Genomic DNA, 15,296 nt, shown 5'->3' on the forward strand with positions numbered 1-15,296 from the left:
AGGGTGCAAAAAATACAAGCTACCGTGTATTATCTCAATTAATCCTCCCAACAGCCTTCCCTGAGGTGGGTGCCTGCGGCGATCCCGTTTCACAGAAGAGGAGCCGAGACGCATCGAGGTCGGGGGACCTGCCTGAGGTCCGCGGCCACCAAGTGGGGCGCGGGGCTTCGGGTGGGAGCCAGGCTGCTCTCGCCCGTCCCCCCGACGCCGCCCTCCCGGGATCTGAGGCCGGGAGAGTCGCTGCTGCCGCCGGAGTAGCCGGGAGGTTCTCGGGGCTCTCAGGGGTGCGGAGCCCCAGCCGCGACCTCGCCCCCCACGCGGCCGCGCCGCCCGCTCGCCGCCTCGCTCAGCGCGCACGGGGGGACCGGGAGCCTCGGCCTCCTCGACTGTCTTCTCTGCGGGGACGCTGAGCTCCGTGTCCTGGCCCTCGGCCTCGCGTCCTCTAGGCCCGGGGTCCCGGCCCCCTGCCCCCGCCGGTACTGGGTCGGACCCGCTGGGCCCACCGAGCGCGCTGGGCTCCCCGCCCCGCCCCGCCGCTCCGCGCCCCGCCGCGCCCCGCGAGGGCCTCCCTCTCGCCATCTGGCGGCGGTACCCGCTCATGACAGGGGCCCTGTGGCCCGGACCTTGGGGAGCGCGGGGGGGATGGGGGGGGACATGGCTCTCCTCCAAACTGGAAGCTCTGTCGTCTGAGCTTTACACCCGGACTATCTTGCCGCTGTTAGGAAGGAAAATTATATCGGCAAGAGTAAGGAAAAAGGGGGCTCTCTTACACACTTCTACTGGGAACGAAGCACATTGTTAAATGTACATTCCCTTGGGCCCACAAATTCTACTTCTAGGAATTGGTCCTAAGGAAGGATGATGTATTTCTTAGGACTATTACAGTGGTGACGATTTGGAAACAACTGAAGTGTCATCTGTAGGAAAGGGTGAGTAAACTGTCGAACACCAATACTTAAAAATACTGCTCTACTGGGACGCCCGGGTGGCTCAGGGTGGCTCAGCGGTTGAGCGTCTGCCTTTGGCTCAGGGCGTGATCCTGGGGCCGGAAATCGAATCCGCAACCGGCTCCCTGCAGGGAGCCTCCCCTCCCTCTGTCTGTGTCTCTGCCTCTCTCTGTGTCTCTCATGAATAAGTAAGTAAATAAAACCTTTAAAAAATACTGCTCTACTAAATAGTAAATAAATTTTAAAAATACTGTTGAAATACTAATTATTAAAATACTTTTTTAAATTACTACTTTATATCTCTACTGAATGATGTGGAAAACAAGAACCAAAACTGCATTTGTGGTATGTTTCCATTTTTGAAAGTATGTATTTATATATGCATAGAATAAAGGCTTCGGGAGATTCTTGGTGGCTCAGCGGTTTAGCGCCTGCCTTCGGCCCAGGGCATAACCCTGGAGTCCCAGGATGGAGTCCCGCATGGGGCTCCCTGTATGGAGCCTGCTTCTCCCTCTGCCTGTGTCTCTGCCTCTCTATGTCTCTCATAAATAAATAAAGTCTTAAAAAAAAAAAAAGAAAGAAAAAAGGCGTGAAGGGTACACTTAAAAATATAAAGGGTGATTTTTCACTTTTTTTTTTGCATATTGTCTGCATTTTTAAAAATAATGAATATGCTTTACATTACAGTCAGAAAAAAAAAGGAGAGCTGAGTCTGTTTTTAAAAGTTACTCACAAGGAATAAATAACATCATTAAAAATGTTATATAATGATAAGTTTAAAAACACAACACAAAAGAGTATTATACTATAACTCAGATAAGTCGACATGATTATTATGGTCCAAGACTGGAAGAAAACAGTAGAAAAAAGGAACAAGGAGTTAAATATAGATATAGATATTATATATCTATTCCTCCCCCTGCCCCAAATAATATTTATGATTCAGAAGGAGAAACTAAGAACTTCATAGTTTATCTGTCCCTGCCTGCTCCCTCATCCCACTCCACTTCTCCTTTTCCCTCCCAGAGCCTCCAACAAGTCCTAGACTCCAGATGCCTGCCCTATTCCCATAATGGTTTTATTATCAACCATAGGGAGTAGCCTGAAGAGACAATTGAGCCTACCAGCAGCTAGGAATGACTCAACACTCAACATTAAAACAAAAATCCATTGCCTTTGGGAGACATTCTTCTAAATCCAATTGGTTAGCATAAAATGACACTATAGGGCAAGTCAACTCATTGAACTGAGTTATTCTTCCAATATTTAATTAAAAAAAAAAAAAACACCTCTATGTGCCATGTACCTCAGGCAGGTGCAGTGGAGAAGGTGAGGTTGAGGATGTTAATTTGTTCACCCTCCACTATGAAGGTTGGTATATTCCTTGATGGTATGGGCCAGTTTCATAATGATCATGTCTCATCCCTACCCTCTAGTGACCAAAATCTTGTTGTATGCCCTAAATTCAGTGGACAGGGAAAATGACTCTTGGCATCTACTGCCTACAGTTCCCCTCATAGACTTGAAGATCTCTTTCCATATCTCTCTCTGGGTTTAAGAGTGACTCAGACTTTTTATTCCCCTAAAGAACTCTCTCTCTATCCCTTTCTTTAATAAGAAATCCAAGAGTATCTTAGCATTGCCAAAAGAAACCTCTTGATCTTGCTCTGAATTATCCAACTAGAATTGTATCAAGTCTCCAAGAAAAGGAGGGCCATTCAAATTCCTACCATAGCTGAAGTGCTGGGTCTGAAGGAAATGTGACAGTTCCCAGCTGAGGGCCAAGGTATCCCTAATCCAAGGCCACGAGGGACTTTTATTACTACCCAAGACAGAGTCTCTTAACATGAGGTCCACTGATAGGCCTGAGGGAGTCAATAAACCCTTTGAAACTCTTAACTAGTAAGTTCTATGTGGAGAATCATAGTCTTCATCGGGCGATCAGAGAGGTCTGTAGCCCTAAAGAGGTTAAGAATCAATGATCTAAGAGGTCTAACCTACTTCTTAGCAATAGTTTTCAGGTGGGTCTTTACATCTGAGCTCATGGAAGCCCTCAAATGGAGGTAATGTGAAAAATGCCAGAAACACAGTTGATCTAGAGAGAAACAGGATAAAGGAAGAAGACAAGGGGGTTTTTAAGTCTTACTAACCATATTTCAGACCTGACTCAAGAAACCAGTGACTGAGGAGAAGGCCAGTGAGATCCTTGCTTTGTCCAGTAAAGCTGAAGTATTGCACCCCCGGCCAGCAGCCTGCGCCCTTCCCTCACCAGTAGGAAGGAAGCTCCTCCTGCACTAATTTGAGCGTAAGAGCCTGTCAGGATGGAGCCTACTGGAGTGACACCTTTCCCTCTCACCTTGGCAGGATATAGTACCTCTCTGTATGTTGATCAGGAGCGTCTCTTCATCTCTCTCAAAATATTTCTCAAAAATAGTTGGTTCTTTTTTCTTCACTCTTATCTGCTGTTTACTATAGTTTTCCATTTATGGAGCCCTAGTTTAATTTCACTTTGGGTTTTTTTGTTTTGCTTTGGTTGTGGTTTTTTTTGTAGCAGTGTTTTAATTGGGGCTTTATGTGCTTTAAAAATATCAGGATATCAAAATAACACCACAGAATGGCAAACATAACTTCAGAGCATTTTTTTTAAAGATTTTATTTATTTATTTATTCATGAGAGACACACAGAGAGAGGCAGAGACAGAAGCAGGTTCCCTCCGGGGAGCCTGATGTGGAACTCAATCCCAGGACCCTGGGATCAAGATCTGAGCCTAAGGCAGCTGCTCAACCACTGAGCCACCCAGGTGCCTCTGATTGTATAAGTTGATGGAGGTAATTAAATTGAGTGTGGTGATCATTTCAGCATATATACATACATCAAATCATTATGTTGTACACCTTAAATTGATACAATGTTGTATGTTAATTAAAATTTTTTTAAATTTTAAATTCTTCAGGTGAAAGGGCCCATCAGGGCTCAGCTGTTAAGCATCTGCGTTTGGCCCAGGGTGTAGTCCTGGAGTCCCAGGATTGAGTCCCACATCAGGCTCCCTGCATGGAGCCTGCTTCTCTCTCTGCCTATGTCTCTGCCTCTCTCTCTGAGTGTCTCTCATGAATAAATAAATAAAATCTTAAAAAATAAAAATAAATAAAATAAACAAACAAACAAAAAAAACAGAAAGGGCCCATCAGTGTGCCTGACACATAAGAAGTGTTTGGTTAGTATTTATCTTTCACTGTAGACCATGAGCTCCTTGAGGACAGAATCCTGCTCAAATTAGCTTTCTATCCTCCAAATCTCTATTGCAGGAGCTCAATAAATGTTTGTTGAATAAGTGAATGAATGGATGGTTGTTCCCATGATAAATGGAGAAAATGTTATCTTAACAGTGAGCACCAGAATTACTTTTAGGAAAGGAAACAACTTCACTAGTTGAGGGCATAAGGTAAGATCTGAGGCCAAGGCAGGAGCCTTATCACGAAAAAGAGGTAGTGAAGCTGCTTTGAAAGAGAAAATGAGAAGAATTTGGCCTTTGATTTTGCTTTTGACCTAGAAAAGGATGTCAGAAGTCAGAGGAAGAGAGAGGGGAGCACTACAGAGATAAGATGATGAGAGGTTGAGTCACCATGGGATGAGGTGGAGGCTCAGTAGCTGGGTATGACACTTCCAATGAGGCATGCCTGGGGAAGAGTGGCCCACAGGATGAATATGGGTTGTATCCATTTTCCATAAGGTATGAGATGCAACATTTCATTAGGACCTCTGTTGTCTACCCTACTCAACAGCTTTAGATTTGTGTCTGTTTTAGAATGAGATGAAGCAAAGAGAAGCCAGGCTATCCTATTTTGGGCCCAGGCTGCCAGTGAGAGATAAGGGGCAGCAACAAGATATGGTACAGAGGCAAAAATGGGGCAAAGGGAAGAAACATGATCAGAAATGACCACTGTGATGACATCAATTCCTGGGAATTTGTAGAGAAAACTGGAGACTCACTTTAGACTTCCATGGTTTATAGATTGGTGACCCAAACCAATTTTCTCTAGATCTTAAAAAGCTAGGAGTCTTAGTTGCCAATGGATTACATTCAATTATGTTGAAATTTATATAGCTATGTAATATTCCACTGCTTAACCAGTGGATATTAATATAATACACTTTGGCTCATTCCTATAGTTCAGAGACTATATTCCTCTAGTTCCTATATACTTTGAGAAGAGTTTTTGTCTTTTTCGATTCCTGCTGGAATTAGGAATGTTCTGGATAAATCCATAAAATCTAAGGCCCTTATACAATTACCCTACTCTCTTACAAAATGTTTTGTGATGTCCAACAAAAGTTGAGCTATCTAAAGGAGAGAGTAGGGCAGCCCCGGTGGCGCAGCGGTTTAGCGCCACCTGCAGCCTGGGGTTTGATCCTGGGGACCCTGGATTGAGTCCCACATCAGGCTCCCTGCATGGAGCCTGCTTCTCCCTCTGCCTGTGCCTCTGCCTCTCTCTCTCTCTGTGTTTCTACGAATAAATAAATAAAATCTTAAAAAAAAAAAAAAAAGGAGAGAGTAGGGAAATGGAATGGCAGTAACAGATAGTGGAGAAGCCTGGGAAACACTGCATTAACCTAGTGATGAAGGTTAACATTACCAATGATGTCATGTGAGTATCATGTACTCCCATATATGATGTGTTATGGGAAGAAGACTTCAGGGGTACCTGGGTGGTTCAGTTGGTTAAACATCCGACTCTTGATTTTGGTTCAGGTTATGATCTTCGGTCATGAGATCAAGTCCCACATAGGGCTCTGTGCACAGAATCTTCTTCAGATTCTGTCCCTCTCCCTCCTCCTCTGCCCCTCTCCCCGTTCATACTCCCTTTCTAAAATAAATAAATAAAATCTTTAAAAAAGAAAAAGAAGAGGGATCCCTGGGTAGCACAGTGGTTTAGCGCCTGCCTTTGGCCCAGGGCACGATCCTGGAGACCAGGGATCGAGTCCCAGGTCGGGCTCCCTGCATGGAGCCTGCTTCTCCCTCTGCCTCTCTCATTCTCTCTCTCTCGCTCTCTGTGTCTATCATGAATAAATAAATAAATAAATAAATAAATAAATAAATAAATAAAAGAGAACTTCATCTCTGCAATATTATTCTTGTTTTTTAAGATTTTTATTTTAAGTAATCTCTACACCCAACATTGGGCTCAAACTCATAACCCTGAGATCGAGTTGCATGCTCTACCTACTGAGCCAAACAGGTGCCCCCATCTCTGCTGTATTCTTAAAAAAAAAAAATTATCCCAATCTAATAATGAGAAAAAATCAGAAAAAGCCAGATTGGGAGAATTCTACAGGATATCTGGCCAGAACTCCTCAAGATTGACCAGGTCATAAAAATAGGGAAAGACTAAGAAACTCTCACAGACTAGAGGAGACTGGGGCGACATGACACCTAAATGTAATGTGGTACTCTCAGTTGGATCCTGGAATAAAAGATGAACTTTATTGGATCCAAAGCAAACCTGGAATTTAGATAATATACTAATGTCAATTTTTTTAGCTTTGACAAAAGTAGCATGGGAATATGTTTTTTTTTTTAATTTTTATTTATTTATGATAGTCACAGAGAGAGAGAGAGAGGCAGAGACACAGGCAGAGGGAGAAGCAGGCTCCATGCACCGGGAGCCCGACGTGGGATTCGATCCCGGGTCTCCAGGATCGCGCCCTGGGCCAAAGGCAAGCGCCAAACCACTGCGCCACCCAGGGATCCCCTGCATGGGAATATGTTAACGATAGTGGAAGTTGAGTAAGGCGTATACAGGAACTTTTTATATAATCTTTACAACTTGTCTGTAATTCTGAAAGTATTTCCAAGTAAAAAGTTTATTTAAAAAAATCTGAGGGGCCCTGGGTGGCTCAGTCAGTTGGGTTTCTGCCTTCGGCTCGGGTTGTGGTTCTGGGGTGCTGGAATCGAGCCCCACTTTGAGCACCCTGCTCAGCAGAGAGCCTGCTTCTCCCTCTCCCTCTGTTGCTCCCCTTACTTGTGTTCTCACTCTCTCTGTCAAGAAAATAAAATCTTAAAAAAAAAAATAAAAATTACATCTGAATTACATGGCCTTTGGTCTGACCCAGGGAACCCACATATTCTTATGTTTAGCTTTTCTGCTTAAGGGAATATAATTACATGGTTTATTTGTGCCACCTGACAGAGTACATTTCAAGGAATCTTCATTTATTCACCTCAGGAAAGAAACAATAACACCTTTTCTCTAGGTTCTGCTAGCCTAGAAAAAAGAGACACATTCACATTCCAGGAACCTGGTACCAGGAAAGACATTCTCCATTAGGCTGTTTTGGTAGGATCAAACCTGACTTCCTTTTCAGGTCTGCCCTCTGGGATAATTATTCATGGATGCTTCATTTGTGCAATAGTAATATATAGAGATCGAGTGCACCTCTGTGCAGAACTTTGTCCTGAATACTTACATAAGAAAGGAAAACACAGGGATCCCTGGGTGGTGCAGCGGTTTAGCGCCTGCCTTTGGCCCAGGGCGTGATCCTGGAAACCCAGGATCAAATCCCACGTCGGGCTCCCAGTGCATGGAGCCTGCTTCTCCCTCTGCCTGTGTCTCTGCCTCTCTCTCTCTCTCTCTCTCTCTCTCTCTCTCTCTGTGACTATCATAAATAAATTAAAAAAAAAAAGTTTAAAAAGAAAAAAGAAAGGAAAACACATACAACTGAAGTGATAGCACTAAGGTTATTGTCAACCTGGTAAGTGTTTTCTGGGCAGTCAATAAGCCTATGATGGCCATGAATGAATTTGTTAAATGACCGGCTTGTACAATCTAAACTGGGACTCCTACTAGTGATTATTCTCTGTTTGTCTGGGGATTGTGGCACTGGCTAAAAAGACCAGTTTTCTATTTAAGTGTCTTTTTCAAACTGGAAACATGAGAAGATTGTTTCTTGGCAGCCACTATTTTTAGAGTATGTGCTCCGGGAGCACAATAGTGGTGCTTCAAGGGAGCTAATCTCAGTCTCTTTTGAGGCAGATGTGCATCCTTCTACAATTTCTCTGAATAAGTCCAAGTCACACTTACAGATACCTTTGGCATGGTATGTAACACAAAGACCATTGAAAAGCTGTGTTTCCGCATGGACAAAACCCCCTCTCAGAAAGGGATCTTTCCCAGACCAGCTTTTTAAGGAAATGAGATGTGGAGGAAGGTAGGCTAAAGTAGGAAGTGATAGTGCCTTCTCATAGGCATCTGGGCAAAGGGAGACCTAAAAGGTCTTCTCTCAACCCCCAAAAGTTAATATAAACATCAACTTAAGACTTGTCCCTGGAATTAAAAATATCAAAAGACTAATGCTCAGGACCTATGTTGTATGCATCACCTTGAAAAAACTTTTTACTTAGAAATAACTTCAAGTTTACAGAAAAGTTGTTAAAAAACCAAAACACAACAAAGAATACTTGTACACACTCAGATTCATTTCTTAATGTTTTAATCAAGTTGCTTTATCATAGCACTCTCCCTCTTTCCCATTCTGTCTCTCTCCACACACACACATTACACATATATGTACATACAACACATATAGTCTAGAAATGTGTGTGTTGTGTGTGTAAAAACTTTTTTTACCTGAACCATCTAAAAGTAAGTTTCAGGGGTGCCTGGGTAGCTTAGTAAGGTAAGTGTCTGCCTTTGGCTCACATCATGATTCCAGGGTCCTGGGATCAAGCCCCTTGTCAGGCTCTCTGGTCTGAGGAGAGTCTGTTTCTCCCCCTGCTTGCGTGCTCCCTCTCTCTGTCAGATAAATGAATAAAAAAAATTTTTAAAGTAAGTTTCAAAAAAAAATGTAAGTTTCATACATCATGGTCCCTTCCCCCTAAGTAACCCTGGTGTATATTTACTAAGGAACAAGTATTCAAGTCAAGAGATATTCTATTTGAGGGTGCCTGGCTGACTCAGCTGGTGGAGCATGAGACTCTTGATCTCAGGGTTGTGAGTTTGAGCCCCATGTTGGGTATAGATTACTTAAAAAATAAAATCTTAGAGAGAGAGAGAGAGAGAGAGAGAGATACTATATTTGATGAAACACACCCAAAGAGCCTCATTCACACCTGGATCAGATCTTAGTGATGAAATCCTACAGTCCAGGCTTGAACCTGATATCATAATGCAGATTTGGGAGAAGGAGGTGAATGTATATTGCAATCAAGAGAAATATGTCCTTGTGACCGGGGGCAGGCTGTGGCACAGCCATTCCCTTGAGCCTAGGCAGAACTTTGTGACCACATCAATGACTAGAGTGCAACAGAAATCACATTGTGTTACATCAACGCTAGGTCATAAAACACAACTTAAGCTGATTACTCCCTCCCCCGACTCCATGAATGTATGCAGACACTGCACACCTTGGGAACCTAGCCACAGTGTTATGAAGGAAGAGGAAGTACATTACATGTGTAGTTGTTTCAGCCCACAGTTCCTGCTGAGGTCTCAGCCAACAACAGGCGCCAATTGTCAAGCATGTGAGTGAGTGAGCCTTCAGAGGATTCCACTCCCTAGCTTTCAAGCTGTTGCTGTTGACTGGATGGAGCAGAGGTTAGCTATCTTTGCTGAATCTTGCCCAAATGGCAGATTCATAAGCAAGATATGTTCTATGCCACTAAATTTTGGGAGTAATTTCTTGTGCAGCAATAAAAATCAGAAACACATGCAATGGCACAGGTACACTCACATGTAGAAACAAATATGTATGTACCAGCATGTAATTACACTTAGTGCTCTAAGTCCTTCAGAATAATGTAAAAGTTTGAGATCAATGAGGGATGGAGTATTGAAGATGGAGAAAATCCTTATATTAATGTTTGTATAATGCAAGATTGGGTGCAGTTAATAAATGCACACAGCGACCTATAATTAGAATTTAAGCCTGCCCACCTTTGTTTTTGTTCCATATCCACAGAAACTAGAAGATTTGGGCTAATTTAGCCCTGTTTTTTGGAAAGGTTGCCCATGAGTCTGGATGTGGCCTGAGCTACTAATGAAGAGAATTTTTCTGAGTGGGGGAAATTGAACCCTTTCCCTGTGGAATTTCTGGGGACAATCTTAGTATCTATTGGGTACTCCCTCAAACTTTGGCATTAATTAATTAGGATGTCAGTATTACTTACTAAAGTACACAAAAATATGTGGGCCTAAACAATCTCTCTTGAGTGACATCCAGCCTGAAGTTCATGCACAGGTAGAAATCTAACTTCAACTATTAATTATCATACTTTAACCTAATTCAATTCATTCTTTTAGAACAAATTTTAAGGGTGCCTATTGTCCCCAGAACCTCCTGACAAGTATTATCTATTGAGAGATCAAAGAGATCATAACAGAATAGTAATCTGATGCAAAACAACCAAGCTCTTAAAATCTACCTGAAACCATTCCTCAAATTCTTATAATTCTCACCAAGTGTTAGAAGTGAAAATTATTGGGCAGCCGGGTGGTTCAGCGGTTTAGCGCCGCCTTCAGCCCAGGTTGTGACCCTGCAGACCCGGGATTGAGTCCCACATCAGGCTTCCTGTGAGGAGCCAGCTTCTCCCTCTGCCTGGGTCTCTGCCTCTCTTTCTCTCTGTGTCTCTTATGAATAAATGAATAAAATATTTTTAAAAAAGAAGTGAAAATTATTATCTTGCTAGTTAATCATGCGTTTTGATTTTTCAGTTGTGTTAGTAGCTAGCTTTTTGTTCATATAAAGGGCATTTCTGATGAGGCAGAGCTGTGTATCTTTTGAGTTCTACTCTGTTCCTTTATTCACACTTTTTTTCTTTCCTAGAATGCTCGTTCCTCTTTTATTTTTTTTAAAGTTTTATTTGTTTTAGAGGGGGATGGGCAGAGGGAGAGGAGAAGGATCATGCTGGCCCAAGGTGGCACTCAGTCCTAGGTCCCTGAAATCCTGACCCTGAGATCATGACCGAAACCAAGAGTTGGCCACTCAACTGACTGAGCTACCCAGGCACCTCTCACTCTGCACTCTTCTTTGCTTTCCTACCTTACTGGTTTCACCTTCTCAGTCTTTTTTGTTATTTCCCACTTCTGAACTTTTAATGTTGGAAGCCCCAGTTACCTTGGAGATCTCTTCCAGTCTCATGACTTCTAATATCATGAATCTCTAATGACTCCTCAATTTATATCTCCAGCCAGAACCATTTCTCACTTCAGACAAATATTTAACTCTCCATTCAACATCTTTGCTTGGATGTCTAATAGGCATTTCAAAAGTAAAAGTTCCAAAGCTGAGCTCCTGAACTTGCCCCACAAACCTGCCCCTCCTATTATCTTCTATATCTCAGTGAATAGCAACTCTAGTCTCCAAGTTACTTAAGCCACCAACTTGGAAGTGGTTATTCTATGACACATTCCGATTCAGTCTATCAATAAATCCTGTTGGCTCTACCTTCGAAATATTATCTTGGACTCAACTTCTCACCCCTTAACCCTCCCTGCCTGGAAATCTGCAGTAGCCTAACTGGTCTCCCCATCTTTACCCTCCCTCCCTTCCTTCCTTCCTTCCTTCCTTCCTTCCTTCCTTCCTTCCTTCCTTCCCTCCCTTCTTTTTTCTTTTTAAGTAAAATCTATGCTGCTCAATGTGGGGCTCAAACTCACAACCTGGAGATCAAGAGTCATATGCTCTTCCAGCTGAGCCAGCCAGACACCCCTCTGTCTCTACCCTTTCATCTCTTTTCTCACTCCAGTTCATTTTCAACATATCAGAGAGATCCATTTAAAGTGTATGACAGATCTCTTCTCTATGCAAAATCCCACAATGGCATCCCATTTTCCAAATAGTAAAAGTCAAAGTCTTCCTGGAGGATGTGCCTCGAAGCATTTCCCTCAGTGTTCAGTCACACTTGCTCCTTACTGATCCTTAAACCTGCCAGGATGCTCTTGCCTCGTTGCCTAGGATATCCACAAGGTTTACTCCCTTGTCTCCTTTAGATTTTGGCTTAAATATCACCTTTTGGCTCCTCTCTGACTATTCTATTTTAAATAGCAACCTTCATCTTCATGCTATTTAAATAGCAACACTTCCTATCTCCTTTCTCTGAAGTTTTTCTCCACAGAACTTGTTACCAATGCACTTACCGTTATTTTACTTATTTTGTCTTTTTCCACTAAAATGTAAGTTTAATAAGACCAGGATTTTTTTCTTCCTTTCTTTCTTTTTTAAAGATTTTATTTACTTATTCACAAGAGACAGACAAGACAGTGAGAGAGGCAGAGACACAGGCAGAGCAAGAATCAGGGTCCCCACAAGGAGCCCAATGTGGGACTCATCCCAGACTCCGGGATCAGGCCCTGCCCCGAAAGGCAGACGCTCAATTACTGAGCCACCCAGGCATCCCTGACCAGGAATTTTTCTTTGTTTAATTCCATATCTTCAGTACCTAGGACAATGCCTGCTATATATTAGGCACTTTGCACTTGTTGAAAGAGTGAATGAATGGCTGATTTCTTACTTTGTCTTCAAGACTCCCATCCCCCAAGGCTTCCCTCCCTCCCCCATTCCTTTATTTTGGACTCTCCCTATTTTCAGTTCCTATAATATACTATATTTGTCTTGATCATAGTACTTCCTAGAGCTTTAAAAAGAATCCTTTTTGTATACCTTAGGGTTTAGCACAGTCCCTTGCACACAGAAAATGATTAAATTTTAAAATGAATTATTTGCAACATTTATACCAAATACAGGGCAGTGGGAAGATGTTAGATAGACATGAGTGAGAAACTTCTCAACTTCCTCTGTTTTTATATGAATTTCCTTCCTTTTTCAAAGAAACCCAGATTTGATTCCGCCGCCACCCATAGTATGCCAGTAGGTGAATATAATTGCCAAAAAACTTTTGGCCAAATGCTATTTTATAGCTTTCAAATCCTTTTGGAGGAAAATATTGGGATTTTTAAAAATCTTAACTGTTGCATCAGGACCAACCAAGCAAAAAATTTTATCTAAATCTTGATCACAACTCACATACTGCATATCTAGCTTCACCTACTAACTGCCTTGAAGACTAATGATTTACCCTATCATCACTCCCACTGTGAATGTCAGAGTTTTTGAATTATACCACAATTACTAGCTATTAAATACCTACATGTGGGCAGGTACCTCTCTGTATCAGAATTTTTGATTAACACATATTTTTTGAGCAGTTTTAGGTTCACAGTAAAATTGAGCAGAAAGTACAGAAGTTTCCCATATAACCCCTGTCCCCACACATGCATAGCTCCTCCCATCAAAATAATATCAATCAAATGGAAGCCTGGAGTGAAGAAAGGGAGGACAATTAGACAAATAGCAAACTGGTAGTTCAGTAAAGGGTGGAAAACAGAATAGAAGCATTTATTAATAGCCAGGTGAGAAAAAACTCAGCCTGAACCTAAAAATAAAAAGATTTGAGCTGGCAAGAGAATGTACATTTCAAGAGATAATAAGATAATAGGATTTAAGAACTGGAAAAAGCCTGATTGAATTTAAATCCTCATCTACTAGACAAAGAAATCAAGGTCTAAGGTATACAGCTAGAGTTGGCATTTCTCAAACATCTAACAAAGCATATTAGCTGGACTTCAGATGACTTGATAAAGCTATTTATACTCTAGAAACTGAAGTAAGGCATAGCTTATCTGTTCAGACCTGGATTCTGTATTATTCTTTGTTTTGACTGCTGATTAGAATTCAATTAATGACTTCTTCTTAAACTTGGAGTTTCTATTTTGATGGAAAAGACTGGCCTAAGAGTAAAATGCAGTTGCCATATTAGAAGGAATAAGATCAGATGAGGACAAGAGAAGCTGCTTGATTTTTCAGGAGCTAACAACAACAACTACTGTGAAACTGTCCACAATACCCATTCCCTAACCTTTGTAAACTATTAATTTCAAAGAGACATAAATACAACTTCATTGCAGTTGGGGTGGAGGAGGGCAATTTGGAGTATTATAAAAGAGTGAACGTTTACTCATAGGTTCAATGTAGTAGAAATGGTTTGCCAAGCTTGGATTGTGGTAAGACAAAAAAAGATTTTCTGAAGTAGATCTAAGTTAAAGGCCCTCACTTGGAATGTGTTACTTCTTTGCCATTCTTAGTTTTAGCTTATATATCTTGTGAGTCAGAAGCTCTTAGGGAATGGGCCCTGTTGAAATTTTGCCAATTTTAGGCACCTTTAAAGTAATGATAAACAGAAACGAGAGGCATCTTTATTTATTTTTTTAAAGATTTATTTATTTGAGAGAGAAAGCACAGGAATGGGGGGTGGTGGGGGAGGAGGAGAAACAGGCTCCCCATCTGAGCAGGAAGCCCCACAACTCAGGCAGCTGAGAACGCTGAACCATCTGAGCCACCCAGGCACCTGAGAAATACCTTTAAATGCAGATGAGAGAATAAAATTTCTTTGGTCATTTTTTAAAAAACATTTTGTTAATTTATTCATAAGAGACACAGGGAGAGAGAGAGAGGCAGAGACACAGGCAGAGGGAGAAACAGGCTCCATGCAGGGAGCCCGATGTGGGACTCGATCCCCGGGGACTCTAGGACCACACCCTGGGCCAAAGGCAGATGCTAAACCACTGAGCCACCTAGGGATCCCCTCTTTAGTCATTCCTAAAATATTTTGTTCAGGTTTAAAATGAAAATGAATTTTTGTCTAGAAAACCAGGGATTCAGTTCTGTGTTGGTAGGATTTGTGATAGGTAGAGCGTAATGACAAAGATCAGTTTAAAAAGATATTAATGTGGGGTGCCTGGGTGGCTCAGTAAGTTAAGCGTCCGCCTTCTGCTCAGGTCATGATCTTCAGGGCCTGGGATCGAGCCTTCAGTTGTTGGGCTCCCTGCTTCTTCTTCTGCCCCTGTCCCTGCTCATGCTCCCTCTTCTTCCCTTTCTCTCTCTCAGATAAATAAAATCTTTAAAAAATTGATATAATGCTAGGAAGGTGAGAGGAAATTGGCTCTCTCAGATACTCTTGATTAGAATGTAAGTTGGTCCAAATATTTAGGCTAACAATTTGGCAACATCTACTATTAATACTTAAAAGGTACATACTCTTAAGTATTCAATTCAGCTTCTGAAAATTCCATCTACAGATACACTCACATTTGTGAAGATGATATATGTGTTAGGATGTTAATTGCAACAATATTTGTAATATTGAAATCCTTGAAGCAATCTAATGTTCATCAACTGGTGATTGGTTACTTACTCATTAAATACACAAAATTGGCACATTATGTTAAAAAGAATAAGGTAGATCTATAAGCTGATATGAAAAGCAATTTGAGTGAAAAAGAAATTGCAGATCAGTATAT

This window comes from Vulpes vulpes, chromosome 2, assembly GCF_048418805.1.
Source record: "Vulpes vulpes isolate BD-2025 chromosome 2, VulVul3, whole genome shotgun sequence".
Taxonomy (NCBI): domain Eukaryota; kingdom Metazoa; phylum Chordata; class Mammalia; order Carnivora; family Canidae; genus Vulpes; species Vulpes vulpes.